At 41.6% G+C, this 19037-nt stretch overlaps 1 protein-coding gene across 1 annotated transcript in view; it reads right to left on the bottom strand.

Annotated features, from left to right (window-relative positions):
* Nucleotides 1–19037, bottom strand: part of EFCAB2 (EF-hand calcium binding domain 2) — a 132016-nt gene that overhangs the window by 111573 nt on the left and 1406 nt on the right. The window lies entirely within an intron of this gene.

Here is a 19037-nt window from a genome sequence, read left to right on the forward strand (position 1 = left end):
GTGTCGGGCTCTGCGCTGACAGCATGGAGCTTCCTTGGGATTCTCTCCCTCTCTCTCTCTCTGCCCCTCCCCTGCTCATGCTCTCTCACCCTCTCTCTGTCTCTCAAAATAAATAAGTAAACTTAAAAAAAAATAAGCATTCTCACCACATGTACACACAGACACACACACATAAGGGGATGACTGTGTTCACTGACTAGAGAAAAATATGTATTTTTCTGTGTCTAAATATATATATATATATATATATATATATATATATATACACATACACATACACGCAAATCATCGTATCATTTTATTTGTCAATTATACCTCAATAAAGGTGGGCAGGGGTGAGGGGGAGTGGGCAAAACTTGTGAACAGATACCTCACCAAAGAAGATGGCTGATAAACATATGAAAAGATGTTCAACGTCGTATGTCATAAGGAACTGAAAATTAAAACAACAATGGGATGCCATCGCTCACCCATTACAACAGCATACTCCACAAAAGTGGCAAAACCAAATGCTGGCAAAGAAGTGGAGCGACAGGAAATGCCATCATTGCTAGTGACAGTGCAAAACGGTACAGCAGCCACTTTGGGAAATAGTTCGGCAGTTTCTTACAAAGGTAAACATAGTCTTACCATACGTGACCCAACAGTCACACTCCTTGATGCTTACCCAGACGAGTTGAAAACCTATATCCTCACAAAAACCTGCACCTGAATGTTTATAGAAGTTTTACTTATAATTATCAAAAATTGGAAGGAATCAAGAGGTCCTTCAGTGGGTAAATGGACAAACTGTGACCCATCCATACATTCTATTATTCAGTGATTTAAAAAAAAAAAAAAAAAAAAAAGGAAGAGCCTTCAAGTCATGAAAAGATGTGTAGAAACACTGCATGTTGCTAACAGCCAGTCTGAAATGGCTACATACTGTAGGATTCCAATACTATGACATTCTAGAAAGTCAACACAATAGAGGCAGGCAAAGGATGTCAAAAGTTCAGCTTGTCAGAGCCTAGAGCTGCTTCAGACCCTATGTCTCCCTCTCTCTCTGTCCCTCCTCTGCTCGTGGTCTCTCTCTCAAAAATAAATAAACATTTAAAAAATTTTTAAATAAAAAACTTTAAAAATTTTTAAATTTAAAACAAAAAATAAATAAAAGAAATATAATTAAGTTGATATATCAATATAATATAAAATGCATTTTAGTCGGTGAAATTCAAGTTAGAGGTGAAATTCCAGTTACATCATTATATAATAATTCCTTTTTCTCTTTAATTCCATACTAGGCACTACTAACAAAAAGAAATAAAAGTCAACCAAATTAGTAACAAAGAAATAAAAGTTTCACTATTACAGATGACATGATACTATATATAGGAAACCCTAAAGACTCCACCAAAAAACTACTAGAACTAATAAATGAATTCAGTAAAGTCACAGGATATGAAATCAATATGCGGAAAGCCATTGCATTTTATACTAATAATGAAGAAGCAGAAAAAGAAATTAAGAAAACAATCCCATTTACAATTGTACCAAAACCTATAAGATACCTAGGAATAAACCAAGACCCGTTCTCTGAAAACTATAAAACACTGATGGAAGAAACTTAAGAGGACACAAAGAAATGGAGAGACATTCCATGCTCATGGATTAAAACAAATACTGTTAAAATGACTATACTACCCAAAGCAATCTACACATTTAATGCAATCCCTATCAAAATACCAACAGCATTTTTCACAGAACTAGAACAAACAATCCTAAAATGTGTATGGAACCACAAAATACCCGAAATAGCCGAAGCAGTCTTGAAAAAGACAAACAAAACTGGAGGTCTCACAATCCCAGTGATCCCAGAAGTTATACTACAAAGCTGTAGTAACCAAAACAGTACGGTACTGGCACAAAAACAGACACATAGATGGAAGGAATAAAATAGAGAGCTCAAAAATAAGCCCACAATTATATGGTCATTTAATCTTTGATGAGGCAGGAGAGAATACACAATGGGGAAAGACAGTCTCTTCAACAAATGGTGTTGGGAAAACTGGACAGCTACATGCAAAAGAATGAAATTGGACCACCTTCTTATACCATACACAATAATAAATTCAAAATACATTAAGGACCTAACGTGAGACCTGAAACCATAAAAATCCTAGAAGAGAGCATAGGCAGTGATCTCTCTGACATTAGCTGTGGCAACATTTTTCTCGATAGGTCTCCCGAGGCAAGGGAAATAAAAGCAAAAATAAACTATCAGGACTACGTTAAAATAAAACAGCTTCTGCACAGCGAAGGAAACAATCAACAAAACCAAAACACAACCTACTGAACAGAAGAAGATATTTGCAAATGGTATACGTGAGAAAGGGTTAGCATCCAAAATATATATAGAACTGATACCACTCACCACCCAAAAACCAAATAATCCAATTGACTATGGGCAGAAGACATGAACAAACACATCTCTCTAAAGACAGGCAGATGGCTAACAGACACAAGAAAAGATGCTCAACATCACTCATCATTAGGGAAATGCAAATCAAAACTACAATGAGATATCACAGCTGTCAGAATGGCTAAAATCAACTACACAAGAAACAACAGGTGTTGGTGAGGATGCGAAGCAAAAGGAACCTTCTTGCACTGTGGGTGGGAGTGCGAACTGCTTCAGCCGCTCTGGAAAACAGTATGGCGTGTCTTCAAAAAGGTAAAAATAGAAACGCCCTACGACCCGGTCATCACACTACTGGGTATTTACCCAAAAAATACAGAAACACTAATTCAGAGGGATACACGCACCCTTATGCTTACCGCACGCGGCACTATTTCCAATAGCCAAACTATGGAAGCAGCCCAAGTGTCCATCGACTGATGAATGGATGAGGAAGTGGTGTATATATATACAATGGAATATTATTCAGCCACAAATAAGGAATGAAATCTTGCCATTTGCAACTCAGCGGGAGCTAGAGACTATGATGCTAAGCAGAATAAGTCAGAGAAAAACAAATACCCTCTGATCTCACTCGTATGTGGAATGTAAGAAACACATGAGCAAAGGAAAAAACAAAAGAGAGACACAAACCAAGAAAGAGACTCTTTTTTTTCTAATATTTTTTAAACGCTTATTTATTTTTGAGATAGAGAGAGACAGAGCACGAACGGGGGAGGGTCAGAGAGAGAGGAAGACACAGAATCCAAAACAGGCTCCAGAGTCCGAGCTGTCAGCACAGAGCCCGACGTGGGGCTCGAACTCACAGACCGCGAGATCATGACCTGAGCCGAAGTCGGACGCTCAACCGACTGAGCCACCCAGGCGCCCCGAAACAGACTCTTAACTACGCAGAACACACTGATGGTTACCAGAGGGGTGGTGGGCAGGGAATGGGCTAAACAGAAGATGAGGATTAAGGAGTGCACTTACCACGAGGGGCACGAAGTAACATATAGAACTGTTGAATCACCAGATTGTACACCTGACACTATCACACTGTGTGTTAACTATACCAGAATTAAAATTTAAAAATTAATTTTAAAAATTCCATGTTGGGGCGCCTGGGTGGCTCAGTCGGTTGAGCGTCCGACTTCGGCTCAGGTCATGATCTCGCGGTCTGTGAGTTTGAGCCCCGCGTCGGGCTCTGGGCCGACAGCTCAGAGCCTGGAACCTGCCTCCGATTCTGTGCCTCCTTCTCTCTCTGCCCCTTCCCCACTCATGCTCTGTCTCTCTGTCAAAAATAAATAAACATTAAAAAAACCAAAAAACAAAAAATTCCATGTTAGGCACCACCAAAGCCAACATATCTGACATTATAGTTGTTTTGCAGCAATGGGAATGCTAAGGCTAAAAATTAGCTACCATACCAAGTTAAAGTCATACCATAGAATGAAAAAGACAAAAAACAAAAAAGTCACATTTAATTTCAAAAGAAGAAACTAATGATAATAAATATAGGGGCTGTCATGACCAAAATAAAAATCACATCATGTAAGGCTGTAGAGTGGAGAACTTTGTTTTGTTTCTAAGTGAGCTCTATGCTCAATGTGGGGCTTGAACTCCAGACCCCAAGATCAAGAGTCTCACTCTAATGACTGAGCCACCCAGGGACCTCTATGGAGGAGAATTTTAAACAAGTAGTACACCTGAGTTCTTTCCCAGACCTAAGATGTCTTTAAAAAATTTTTCTTAATGTTTATTTATTTTTGAGAGAGCGCACACGCAAGCGGGGGAAGGGCAGAGAGAGAGGGAGACACAGAATCCAAAGCAGGCTCCAGGCTCTGATCTGTCAGCACAGAGCCTGACGCAGGGCTTGAACCCACGAACCATGAGATCGTGACCTGATCCCAAGTCAGACGCTTAACCGACTGAGCCACCCAGGTGCCCCAGACCTAAGATGTCTTATACATATTCAAATATTTAACTAGCTGCTCCAAACCCCACCTACAGAAATTAAAATGAAATAATGAGTCCCAAGAGGAATCTTTACCATGAGAACTGTTTAAAACACACAGCAAAGAAGGTAAAGAAATGCCCTTAAGGTTAATTAACGAGAAGGTACAAATAACATTATCGTTCTCTTCGTCTCAAGACTGCCAGTACCTATTCCAGAGATAAGCTTTTTAAAAAAAACAAAAACAAACCAAGAACCCAATTCGTCTTTTTCGTTTTTTTGTTTTTGAGGTGGGGAGGGTTAGTTCTCCATGAATTCTTATTCTACAATCAACTTGATCCAAAGATTGCTGTAGCACTAAAATGCCTGGCTTAAAAATGGAATCCTGCATTCACTCATCATCTAGCTTTCATCTGTGCTTTCTGCGTCAGGTGCTTATTGACCTACAAATACATTCCAGTTTAAAGGAAAAACAAACCAGCCACAGCAAACTGTAACAGCGGATGTGCTCAAACTCAGCAGAAGTGTATGGGCGGGACTGTGGGACCACAAGGGTGGCATCCAGTCTAAGGCGGGGATTTAGGCAGAGACCAGGAGGAGTCAGAAGTCGAAATGGTGTTAATCCATCTGTAGGTAACCCTGTCCTCCAAGTCCCCACATCCAGTACAAAGCAATTAAAAATCTCTAGACTCTGGAACCACCATCGGTTGAGCGTCCGACTTCAGTTCAGGTCATGATCTCGTGGTTTGTGGGTTCGAGCCCCGTGTGGGGCTCTGTGCTGACAGCTCGGAGCCTGGAGCCTACTTCAGAGTCTGTCTCCCTCTCTCTCTGCCCCTTCCCCCGCTCATGCTCTCTTTCTCTCTCTGAGATAAACATTAAAAAAAAAAAAATTTTTTTTTTTAAATCTCTAGACTCTGAGACCTTCTCGGTCATTTGTTCTGTTGCCATGTAGTCTGAGACACCACCAACATCCTCTGCTCCCACCCTGCTCCAATCTGCCACAGTACAGCCAAGTGACCTTTTATTTCTTAATAATTTTTTTAATGTTTATTTTTGAGAGCGAGAGAGAGAGAGAGAGAGAGAGACAGAATGCAAGCAGGTGGTGAGGCAGAGAGAGAGGGAGACACAATCTGAAGCAGGCTCCAGGTCCTGAGCTGTTAGCCCAGAGCCCAACGTGGGGCTCAAACTCATGAACCGCAAGATCATGATCTGAGTTGAAGGCAGACACTTAACCCACTAAGCCACCGAGGCACCCCAGCAAGTGACCTTTTTAAGAACATAAACTAAGGGGTGCCTGGGTGGCTGGGTCGGTTAAGTGCCCGACTCTTGGTGTGGGCTCCAGTCATGATCTCAAAGTTAATGAGTTCAAGCCTGTGTCGGGCTCTGTGCCGACAGCTGGGAGCCTGCTTGGGATTCTCTCTCTCCCTCTGTCTCTGCCCCTCCCTTGCTCACTCTCTCTGTCTCTCAAAACAAATAAATTAAAAAAATGAAATGAAATGAAATAAAAACATGAACGGTGTTCTCTCCCTGATTAAAAAGCTAAGATGGCTTCCTTTTCCTCTTGAGAAGAGGTCAGCACCCACCCCCCTCCAGCCTGGTCATCAAATAGGCCCGGCCTCTGTCTACTCCACAAGCCTCAGCTCCTACCGCTCTTCAACACTTGCTACACGGGCACTCATTCAATGCTCTAATAAGCCACTCGCTCTTCTTTATTGCCTCGGCCTTTCAAACTTACACTTCCTTCTGCTGAAAACTAGCGAGAGGGAATGCCACGCTCAAAGCCCCCGAAGCAAGAAAAAGTTAAGTGTCCCTCTTCTGAAACCCCGATCTTTGAACTACTTATCCCAAATGTAGCTAAATAATTCTGTAACTATGGTTCTCTCCTCCGCAGTAGTATCATCTCTAAGAGAGCAAGGCCCACATCTAACTGCTCCCCCAGGGGCGCCTGGGGGGGCGGGAGGGAGGCTCAGTGAGTTGAGCAAATCAGACTCTTGATTTCAGCCAGGTCATGATCTCGTGGTTCATGTGATCAAGCCCTGCGTCAGCCTCTGAGCTGACAGTGTGGAGCCTGCTTGAGATTCTCTCTCTCTCTCTCTCTCTCTCTCTCTCTCTCTGCCCCTCCCCTGAACTCTAAGTAAATAAATATACGTCAAAAGAAATTTTAAGCACTCCCGCAGTGTCGAGCACAGCGTGATGACTGAGAACACGTACAGAGCTCTTACTACGTGTGAAGCTCTCTGTTACATATTTTGCTACCATATGAGGTCGGCTCCGCTATACCCGTTTGACATGTGAAGAAAATAGAACGGTGTGGTGCCTACGCCGAAGCCACCCGGCTCTGAAGTGACAAGGCTGAAATACGAATCCATAAGGATTTACTATAGACTTCCCGTTCTTACCACCAAGCAACACAATTTCTTAAATGAAGCCCATCATGCGGTAACGATGTGTGCACGGGCCTACCGCTGTCATCAAGGGAACAACGGATACACCGTTCGTCGGGATGAAATGTCCAGGGCACGGAGGTGGTGCCAGACCTGTGATAAGAAAAAGACCTGGCGAAACGAAACGTCCTAGTCTGTCCTGTTAGAGAGTTTAGCCTGTACTGATGCAAGGGGAAAGCGCTGAAGGGCTTTAGGTAGAGAATTCGTAACCAGATAACCAGATTCTCAGTCGGTAAATGAAAACGAATAAACCACATAAGGGGCTTCTGCAATAATCCGGTAGGTAGATACAGATAAATGCGTACGTGTCAAGAAACTGGGAGAATTTCTATCTTATGGCTTGTATTTGCCCTGCCACGTAAGAAATGAAAGAGTTGGAGCGCCTGGGTGACTCAATCCATTAAGCGTCCAACTTCGGCTCAGGTCATGATCTCACGTTGGTGAGTTTGAGCCCCGTGTCGGGCTGTGCACTGACAGCTCGGAGCTGCTTGGGATACTCTCTCTCTCTCAAAATAAAAAAATAAACAGGAAAGGTGAGGAGAGGAAAGGGAAGGAAAGGAAAGGAATACAGAGTGAATAGGAGGGGAGGGGAGTAGAGAGATGAGATCATGCAGTCGTGCAGATGACCCAAGCCCTTTCTGAAGCAATCACGGCCATGATGGACAAAGAAAGATGGAGGTGCTGCTCCAGAGGACAGACAAGTGGCCAGAGACTCAACGCAGTCCGTGATCTGGACCAGAACCTGCCCTAGAGGGGCAATGCTAGAGCAGGCATTTTTGACAGCTGGGACAACTGACAAAATCGAGATGTGGACTGTAGAATTAGATGAACTCAAACTTCATAGAGATTGTACATAAGAGACGACTACCTTTGTTCCTAGAAAATGTGACAAAATGTTGACATTAGTGAATTGGGGTAAAGGGAATGTGGGAAATCTCTGTACCATTCTTGTAGTTTTTCCTGTGAATTTGAAATTATTCCACAAAGTGTGAATTATTTCAGGAAATTGTTTTACAAAGTTATTTTTCCCATAAAATATTGAAGAAAATATTGCCCAAGAATGAAATATCTCAATGTGAGATTATCAGAGGTGCCCCAGTTCTAGAGTATGGCAGTCTCCAGTTTGGCCATGGAAGTGTAGCTGTGATCAAGGTCATCGAAATTGAGGCCATATTTGAGACAGCTTCCCTCTCATTTTTATATTGCGTTTTCACATGAAATTTCATTGTATTTACGGATTTCACCTCAAGTCTTTGAATCTCTGGATTCCCTTTCACTTTTCTTTTGAAGTTTTTAGTATGCATACTACTTTATATACCAGTGCGAATCCAGTAATCGGTTAGAGAGGCACACAGCGCCTCTTCCTCATCCCTAACGAAAAGAATTTCAAATCCCCATCTCTTTGACATCCTGTTAGACACACTACCTCTTTCCAGGTTTATTATCTTGAGTCCTACTCAGAATGTTTAATCTATGTGACAATAATTACATCTCATACAAATTGCAATAATATTTCAGCTACTATGTCAAAGATGGTAACAATAATAAATGGTGGCACAAGTCCTCCTACCATCAACTGTGCTGGTATCCCTAAATCCCGTCTCTCTGATTTAAAGTCATCAGAGAGTACGACTCCAGTCTCCCGCGTGGACGGAAGGGAAGTGATCACCTGGTCATTCCAGGGGACGGGAGATCCAACCACGTGCCGTGACTTCAATCCACACCTCCCACATTTAGCCTCACTGCACACACACGCCTTCAGCAATGGCTGCTGCTGTCAATCCCGAGCGTCCCCAGGGTAGTACGGCTCCCCTTGGTTTGTTTCCTCGGGGCTCCTTCCTCTACAGACTTGGGTTTCTTTCCTTTGGTTCTGCTAGGCTAGTTGCCACTCATCCATCCATTTAATAATTTCTTACATCCTCTCCTAGCATCTTTTTATTCTTTTCTCCTAACGCCTTTTTAGAAACCGCTATTATCTCCTCTCCCACTTTCTTTACCCTTGTAGGTCTGTGCCTTTTGTGTAATTCCCTTCCTGTCGTGCTAGTGGGGTTTCAAGAATGGTAAAAATAAACATGTGTGCTCAATCACCATGGTGAAGTGGACGCAGCATTCTAGCTTGCTGCGAAGTTAGATTAAATATGTGTTTCCAGTCGCAGTGCTCCTGCAAATGGAATGGGGGCAGCTCTGGGCTATTTTCAGCATTTATTTTTAAAGGTTAGCAGAAAAACTCATTTACCCATAATGAGATCATGAAGGGTGACATTACATTTCTTTACTCAATGTGTTACTCCTGGTTCATCCATTCATTAAACAAATATTTACAGTGACTGCTACTTCCTCCACCCTGTCCTAAATTCCAGGGATTCAGCAGTAAATGAAACAAGTCGCTTGACTTCATGGAGTTTCTGCTGTAATACAACAGACAAACAAAAAGCAAATATGTATCTTACACTGATCATAAACTCTGGCCACTAAGTGGTTAATAAAAAGGTTGTTTTTTTTTTTTTATTAGAAGTTGAAAAAAGAATTAATGTAATTAGTATAAAAGGATCACGAGGTACTCCTAGAATTTAGAAATTAGATTACCCTCTGTTATTAACTAGTAAGATCCAACAGAGGTGAGATTCAAAGGGGGTAGAGGGTGGGGATCAAAGCTGGGTCAAAAGGTCCTTTTGGAAGAACACTGATTGCAGCATTATTTATAGCACAGAAAATTTGGAAACAATCTAAATATCCAACAGCCAGGGAAGGCTTAAGTAAATATGTGCCATAAATAACGATGAATACAGCTATTTTAAATGATGTGTTTGAGAAACACTTAGGACATGGGAAAGTGCTTTTTTTTTTTTTTTTTCAACGTTTATTTATTTTTGGGACAGAGAGAGACAGAGCATGAACGGGAGAGGGGCAGAGAGAGAGGGAGACACAGAATCGGAAACAGGCTCCAGGGTCTGAGCCATCAGCCCAGAGCCTGACGCGGGGCTCAAACTCACGGACCGCGAGATCGTGACCTGGCTGAAGTCGGACGCTTAACCGACTGCGCCACCCAGGCGCCCCAAGGGAAAGTGCTTATTAAGAGTAAGTGAAGGAGCGCCTGGGTGGCTCAGTCAGTTAAGCATCTGACTTCAGCTCAGGTCATGATCTCACGGTTCATGAGTTCAAGCCCCGCGTCAGGCTCTGTGCTGACAGCTCGGAGCCTGGAGCCTGCTTCCGATTCTGTTTCCCTCCATCTCTCTCTCTCTCTTTCTCTCTCTCTCTCTCTGCCCCTCCCCCGCTCATGCTCTGTCTCTGTCTCTCAAAAATAAATCAAAAAACAAACAAACAAAAAAGAGTAAGTGAAAAAGCCGGGGATAAAACTATCTACAATATCAACTATATGAAACCAACAAAACACAAATCTGCCAAGAAAAAAAAAAACCTGGAAAGAAACACATCAGAATGACAAACTTGATTCTAGATCAGTGGTTTTTAACAGCATCCTCATCCCAAGATAACTTGATAGAAATGCAAATTCTCACACCCCTGGTGTGACCCACTGGTTCAGAAATCCTGGGCTGGGGGCTCAGCAATCCATGTTTTTACAAGGCTTCCAGGTGATTCTGATGTTCACTGAAGTTTGAGCACTACTCTAGATAATGAGATGGTGGGTGACTTTTATTTTCTTCCTTATTTAAATGTCCACTTGACTTCTCTATATGAGGCATAGAGGCAGAAGACATTGGCCTTGGAGTCAGACTTGACTCCTTGCTTCACCTCGCTTGACTCCTTGTTTCACCTCGTTTACATCACTAGTGACCTTAGTTACATTGCTTTTCCGACTTTTCACCACTTCAGATATTTCACTCCACTCTCCCCTGGCTTACATGGTTTCCGACAAAGTCCAGGGAAGGTGTTTGTTTTCCTCTAGCTTCTTTCAAGATTCTCTTGTCATCTTTGGTTTTCTGCAGTTTTAAACAGGGTATGCTTGGTGTTCTCTTAACTTCCTGGATCTGTTTTGGTATCTGTCATTCATTTGGGGAAAAGCTTCATTACTACTTCAAATATTTCTTCTGCTCCATCTTTTCATTCTTTTCCTTCTGGTATTCCAATTATGTGTGTTTCACACCTTTTAAAATTGTCCCACAGTGCTTGGATGCTGGGTTGTTTGTTTTTTCATTCTTTTTTCTCTTTACAGTTCAGTTTGCGAAGTTTCTATTGACCTCATCTTCAAGTTCCATCGTTCTTTCCTCAGTCATGTCGAGTCTACTGATGAACCCATAAAAGATATTCTTCTGTTCTATTGCATTGGATTTCTAACATTTCCTTTTGACTTTTTCTTAGCATTTCCATGTCTCTGCTTACACTGCCCGTGTTGTTCTTGCATGTTGCTACTCTTTCCATTCGAGCCCTCAACATATTAATCACAGCTCTTTTTTAAATTCTCCATCTGATCATTCCAAAATACGCATCACAGATCTGAGTTTAGTTCTGACTCTTGCTTTATCTTCAGACTGTGTTTTTGCTTTTAGCATGCCTTGTAATTTTTTGTTGAAAGCCAGACATGATCCATCAAGTAACAGGAATTAAGACGGACAAACAAGAGGCTTTATGTCAATCTACCTAGGAATCGGGCTGTGTTTACTATTTGCTGTTGCTCCAGGTGCCAGATTCCTCTAAGGACTCCTCCTTCACCAGAGTGTTCACCACACACATCTTTCATCTGTGATCCACTGTTATTGTGCTACAACTGTGTGATGTGGTGGGAAGGTGGAAGTGAAGAGCAGCATCTACCTCATAACTAAACTTCATTCTTTTAGTGGACCCGTCTATGGCTGTGACCTTCATGACTGTTTTTTGGCTTTTCCTGGCCCCCCCAGATCCACTGGTAAAGTCTCTTTCCCCTGGAGAGCAGGTCTTTGTTATGTGGAATGCACTGAGATTTCAAAATGTTTACTCTCCCCCCTCCCCTGCTGGAGCAACATGGGGTCTTTCTGGGCTCTTCACCTGATGACCCAGTAGGGTTCCTGGAAGCAAAACCCAAGGGAGAGGGATTGCCTAGGACTACAGGATCTCAGGGAGTTTCCCACAGTTATGGTGGTTCACTCAGCTTCCAGCAATTTGCCAAAATTACCAAGTGCTTCTTCCCATTTATAGTGACAGGACTGATCACTTTCAAGCTCTCATCTGTCGGAGCTGAAACTGGAAGTGTGTTTTACCGATCTAAGCCTCTGTTTCTTCATTTGTAGAAAGGATGTTAACAGAGGCATCTATCACATAGGTTTGTTGGAAGGATTAAATGACCGACCTGATGTAAAAACATTTAGCCCAGGGCCCACTTCAGAGTAAGTGCTCATTAGACTGGGAACTCTTTGAGCTGAAGTTCAGAGAAATTAAGTGACACGCCCAAGTAAAATCTGGAAAAAAAAAAAAAAAGCAGTATCCAAACTCAAGCCAGGTCTTTAGACTCCAAATTTATTGCTGCATTTAAAGAATAAATTACTTTATTACACTCTTCATATCTATAAGATCCATACTAGAGGTTTACAAAAGCATTGTCAAGTACAGGGTGTGGTAAACACATTTTCACAAATGGATAAGAATAATTTACAATTGGCATACAGGTTTTAAATTATAAAAACAGTTCGGTGCATTTTAAAGCTTCTGTATAAATGACATTAAAATAATGAGACTTTTGGGGCTCCTGGGTGGCTCAGTCGGTTAAGTGTCCGACTTCGGCTCAGGTCACGATCTCACGGTTTGTGAGTTCAAGCCCCGCATCGGGCTCTGTGCTGACAGCTTGGAGCCTGGAGCCTGCTTTGGATTCTGTGCCTCCTTTTCTCTCTGCCCCTCTGATGCTCATGCTGTCTCAGTCTCTCAAAAATAAACATTAAAAATTTAAAAAAAAATAAAAAATAAAAAATAATGAGACTTTTAGGGTGCCTGGGTGGCTCAGTTGGCTGAGGGTCCGACTTCGTTTCAGGTCACGATCTCGCGGTTTGTGAGTTCGAGCCCCACATCGGGCTCTGGGCTGACAGCTCGGAGCCTGGAGCCTGCTTCGGATTCTGTGTCTCCCTCTCTCTCTGCCCCTCACCTGCTTATGCTCTGTCTCTCCCTCTCTCTCAAAAATAAATAAACATTTAAAAAAATTAAATTAAATTAAAATTAAAAAATAAAATAAAATAATGAGACTTTTAAAAATGAATGCCCCTAAAAATCTGTCCAACCTGATCTCATCCTATGTTCCCCTGTAATCTTTACCCATTCATGCATATAATTTTTATATGTTGTTTTAAATGGCTAAAGCTCAATAAGTCAATACATAACAACTTACTTTACACCCCCCCATTTGTTGGACAAGTAGATCTTATGTGTATCTTCAAATTTATAAGTAACTTTAAAATCATCATTTGTTTACTTCTCACTTTTTTCCAGAATATATTTCTAAGAACAAATACCCAGGAGTATATTAAAGAATCAAAGCATGTGGACATCATTTTTTTCTTTAACACAAACTTCCAAATTGCCTTCCCCCCAAAAAAGTACCATTTTTTTTTTCATTTTGGATGTACTCAACATTTCCATTTAATCTATTTTAAATTGTGGTGAAACAAACATAAAAAATGAACCATCTTAACCACTCGTATGTGTACAGTTCATAGTGCCAGGTACATTCATGTGGTTGTGCAACCAATCTCCAGAACACGCTTCATCTAGCAAAACCTGAACCTCTCTTCCCATTGAATAACGACTTCCCTTTTCTCTAACCTCTGGCAACCACTGTTCAACTTGCTGTTCCTATGAATCGGACGACTCTAGGTACCTCATATAAGGAGAATACTATAGTACTTCTCTTTTCGTGACTGGCTAAATCCACTTAGCAGAGTATCTTCAAGGTTCATCCCTGTGGTACCATGAAGTCACAACGTCTCTTCTGTTTTAAGGACGAACAATATTTCATCATATGCATATACGGCATTCTGTGTATCCATTCACCCACTGGTGGACGCCTGAGTCGCTTCCACCTTTCGGCTATTGCGAATAATGCTGCTATGAACACGGGCATACAAATACCTGTTCGAGGTCCTGCTTTCAATTATCTTGGGTAGAAACCCAGATGCAGAGGGGCGCCCGGGGGGCTCAGTCGGTGGAGTGTCTGACTTCGGCTCGGGTCGTGATCTCGTGGTTCGGGAGTTCGAGCCCCACGTCGGGCTCTGCGATAACAGCACAGAACCTGCCTAGGATTCTCTCTCTCCCTCGCTCTCTGCCCCTCCCGCGCGCACACGTGCGCGCTCTCTCTCTCTCTCTCTCTCTCTCAGAAATAAACATTAAAAAAAAATTTTAACCCAGAGGCAGAGTTGTTGGATCATATAATAATTCATATCTGAATTTTTGAGGAACTGCCAGACTATTTCCCACAGCAACGGTACCATTTTACATGCCCATCCATAGCCCGTAAGGGGTGCAATTTCCGCCCCCCGCGTCACCAACAGCTATCGTTTATCATAGGCGTCCGAATGGGTGTGAAGTGGTGTCTCATCGCCCACTTGCTTTTTACAGCACGCGTTTTCTTGACAAGTTTTTACCGGTCGCTACAAACATCAATTTCAGCCCAGTTTTTCCTCCAAACTTTATTATGAACTAGAGGAAGTATATCAAGTTTCAGTAAGTTCATTTTCTCCTTCCATTCATCTCTACCTAGATTGTTATCTGTCTAAAACGGGGAGGAAACTTATTAAATGGTCTCCCAAAATATGCATGAATGCATCATGTGTGATTGACAACTGGAAAGACTTAGATTTAAGTTTTTCTTCCTCTTGGATTCCATGCCGCACATATACTAAGAGCTACATATTTCCTAGAGGGTGTCCAGCACTTTCCTTCCTATTTATTCAGCATTTCTCTACTGTCAGGCATCATGGTGGGCGCTGGGGATACGAAGATGAGTAAGAAGACACTGTCCCCAACCTAGTAACGTTATGAAATTGGTATAATTATTCCCACTTTACATTTGAGGAACCAGAGGCTCCTTAGCTCTAGCATCTTGGCTAAGATCAGACAGAGCTTGGGGAAGCTGGAATCCAAAATTCAGGTCTTACTCCAAAGCTCACTTTTTCTACTACTCCATAGTATACCCTGTACTATCAACAGTTCCTTTTTTTTTTTTTCTTAATGTTTGTTTATTTTTGAGACAATGCGACAGACAAAGTGCAAGCAGCGGAGGGGCAGACAGAGGGAGACACAGAATCCGAAGCAGGTTCCAGACTCTGAGCTGTCAGCCAGAGCCCAATGCCGGGCTCGAACTCACAAACCGCGATATCGTGACCTGAGCCGAAGTTGGACACTTAACCGGCAGAGCCACTCAGGCGGCGCCCCTCAACAGTTCCTTTTTTAAAAAGTAATGTCCGATTGTAGTTTGTTTTTTACGTTAGATTTCCAAATGTTGGGTTTTGAAAGGAACAGCACAATACAAGGAAAGAAACAAACAAAAACCTGTAAAACCTCTTCCATTTAGGACTTGATAGTTGAAGTGAACTTTACCAAGCAATGCAAAGTAATGCGCAAGATTTTAGTACAAAAATAGTATATCCTAAATTTAAAAAACCCAAAAAACATTTACTTATTTTTGAGAGAGAAAGAGACAGAGCACGAGCAGGGGAGGGGCAGAGACAGAGGGAGACACAGAATCTGAAGCAGGCTCCAGGCTCCGAGCAGTGAGCACAGAGCCCGACGTGGGGCTTGAACTCACCAGCTGTGAGATCATGACCTGAGCTGAAGTCGGACGCTTAACCGACTGAGCCACCCGTGAGCCCCACAAAAATAGTATATCCTAAAGCAAGCTTTTGAGTATCTGAGGCTTACTAAAAAAAACTGACATACCTTCCAAAGCTCCCTAGCCTGCCAAAAGTTAGAGAATTTTACTCCTAAGCACTTTGTTTCCTAGATACAATTCTAATTACAAACAGAAGTTCCTTGCAGTCCTATATAAAATTCTCTAGGAGACAGAAACAGTAAGATTTAAAGATTCAAAGAATCAACAATTGCATTGATTCTCTATTTAAACAAACAAAATAGAAAGAAAAGGAAAAAAATATTCTAGCTGAGAAAACTTGAGTGAAGTAGCAGAACTTCAAAAACCGTTTTTGAGGGCACCTAGGTGGCTCAGTCAGTTGAGCATTCAACTTTCGATTTCTGCTCAGGTTATGATCCCAGGGTCCTGGGATCAAGCCCCACGTTGGGCTCTGTGCTGAGCTTGCTTAAGACTCATCCTCTCTCTCCCTCCCTCCCTCGGTCTCTCTCTCTCTCCTCTCCCCCACCCTTCCGACTGCCCCTCTCCCTCACTCACTCTCTCTGCAAAAAATTAATTAACAAATAATAAAATTTTGCTATCCCATTTCAAACACTCTTTCAGTAAAACAAAATTAAGAAATTTCTAGAATTAACTTGATTCTAAAATTTAAATTCTTTTCTTTTTTAGCTAACATAACTATATACATATTTTGATCTAGGACGAAATATATTATGTTAAACCACAAAAATGCTACAACTGAATAGAACGTCAATGTCTATAGTCTTATAGAAAATGCTATAAATAAAACATAATTACCCATCATAGGCAATTTTTGTTACTAGTGCTGTCACTACTTTTATCAAGATTAATCCCTACATGTTGAAGAGCTGGATACAACATAAATCCAGAAAATTAATCTTCCTTTATAATTAAAAAAAAAAAAAACCTCAATTTTTTTTTATGTTTATTTTTGAAAGACAGAGAGAGGGAGGGGGCACACCCACAGGCAGTGGCAGGGCAGAGAGAGAGGGAGACACAGAATCTGAAGCAGGCTCCAGGCTCTGAGCCATCAGAGGCTTAACTGACGGAGTCACCCAGGTGCCCCTAAAAAAAACTCAAGATTAAAGATGAACTCTTTAAAATACATGTATGTTTCTACAAAGAGGATTTTTGAGATTGTTGTCTTTGAAAGACAAGCCAGTGAATACTGTGGCTCTCAAAAAGTTTGTTGAGCCAGATGTAATAGAAAGATACTGCTTACCTGTAAGAACGAGGGGGGAAAAAAACTAAAAATAGCGTAGGCACATTGGGTATAGATTTTTAGGAAATAGCAAGTAGTGTTTTAGCTGAAACATAAATATCTTTAATTCAAATAATCTGAATTCAATAAGTACTGAGTTCCTACCATATGCTGAGCACTCTGCATGACACTGAGTTTAACAGAGCAGAAAACAGTCCCCTTCCTCTCGAAGCTTACAGAGTAATGGATATATCCTCCAAAACTATCCTTTCTTTTGTGTGATTCCATGTTCATCAAGGAACTTCTGAAATATAAATTCACCCTCCCCAAAAGTTTAAGAGATCAGCTTTCTGGTTAAAGTATCAACCTACCCCTAATGAATTAATAATTCATAGAGTTGGAGGTGGGGGGAGGAGAAGAAAAATTAATTCGTCAGGGGCATCTCGTTGGCTCAGTTGGAAGAGCAGGACACCCTTGATCTTGGGGTCATGAGTTCGAGCCCCACATTGGGTTGCAGAGATTACTTAAATTAACTTAAAAAAAATTTATTTTAAATAATTCATTAGTTGTTGGTGTGAGTGAATCCCCAAAGGCTGATCAATTCTGACTAATTGGGGAGATGTAATTTCTCAACCTTCAGAGCTCAGAATCAAATACGGGACAGGAATCATGTCCCTACAAAGAAGATACGTATATACGGGGCACCTGGGTGGCTCAGTCAGTTAAGTGGCCAACTTCAGCTCAGATCGTGATCTCACGGTTTGTGACTTTGAGCCCACGTTGGGCTCTGTGCTAACAGCATGGAGCCTGGAGCCTGCCTGGGATTCTGTGTCTCCCCCTCTCTCTGCCCCTCCCATGCTCATGCTCTGTCTCTCTCTGTCTCCCAATAATAAATAAACGTTAAAAAAAATTAAAAAAAAAAAAAGATACTGCCAAATGAGTTGCTAGGTTACCCTCAGGCAATGGACCTTTATTTCATCAGGTCCTCTAAACTGCTATTATAGTTAACTCATAAAATTGTTAAGAATAAAAAATACTATGTAACACTGCTTCTCAAAGTTTACCATGCCTATGGGTCACCTACAGATCTGTTAAAATACAGACTGATTGAGCAGGTCAAGGGCAGAGACGAGAAACACACCTGGCATACAGGCCACTGAGCCCAGCTAACTGTTCTCTCCCCTTTGTGGATGTCGTATCTCCTTTCTCATCTCACTTTTCTTGGGACAAAAGATGCTTTTCCTCATATTTGCACCTTCCAAAATCCGAGCCGAATCAGAACACCTTCCAGAGGCATTAAATACATGCCAGCTCAATGAATGACATCCAGCTTTTGTCATTACTTCTGTAGCGATGAACAGAATTGTTTCTTCCTCTGAATTTATTCTACAAAGTATTTCTGAAAACTGAAATATCAGAAAGATCTATTTTTTTAAACAAGTATTGTATTTGCAACACGATCCACTGCATTTTCTCATGCTCATTAATCTTAAATATATATATGTGTATATACATATGTGTGTGTGTGTGTATATATATATGTGTGTGTGTGTGTATATATATACATATGTGTGTGTGTGTGTATATATATATATATATACACACATATATATACACACACACACACACACACATCCATAGCTAACTTGCTCATTTATCCCCTAATGATTTTTCCATTTTTTTGTAAATAATTTACTAAACAAAAACAACTAATTCATTTGGTTTCCTGGGGAAGGCTTAAAATTAAAGGGGCCCCTGGCTGGCTCAGTCCAAGGAGCATGGGACTCTTGATCTTGAGGTTGTGAGTTCCCAGCCCCACATCGGGTGCAGAGATTACTAAAATAAATAAATAAACAAACTTAAAAAAATAAAACATCTTAACATGAGTGTTAAAGTAATCATTGCCTTCGGATGGATCTTTCACTTTTAAAGGGGCACAGTAATATTAGAAGGCCGTCTTAGGAGCGGTAACATCTGTAATACCACCATTCCGACTCTTCAGGCTAGCCGTGCTATAAATAAATCAAATCCTATTCCTGTTATCACTAGGTCGATCTCTGGCACGGTTTCCCGTGTCTCTCCGCTGATTTTCTGTGATCACCCAAACGAGACTGGTTTCTTCACTTGTAAACGCACTCGGTCGCCGGCGGAGCCAGGGGACACGTGACGGGGTGTGTCAAGCACTCCAGAGG

Source organism: Prionailurus bengalensis, chromosome E4 (genome assembly GCF_016509475.1).
Source record: "Prionailurus bengalensis isolate Pbe53 chromosome E4, Fcat_Pben_1.1_paternal_pri, whole genome shotgun sequence".
Taxonomy (NCBI): domain Eukaryota; kingdom Metazoa; phylum Chordata; class Mammalia; order Carnivora; family Felidae; genus Prionailurus; species Prionailurus bengalensis.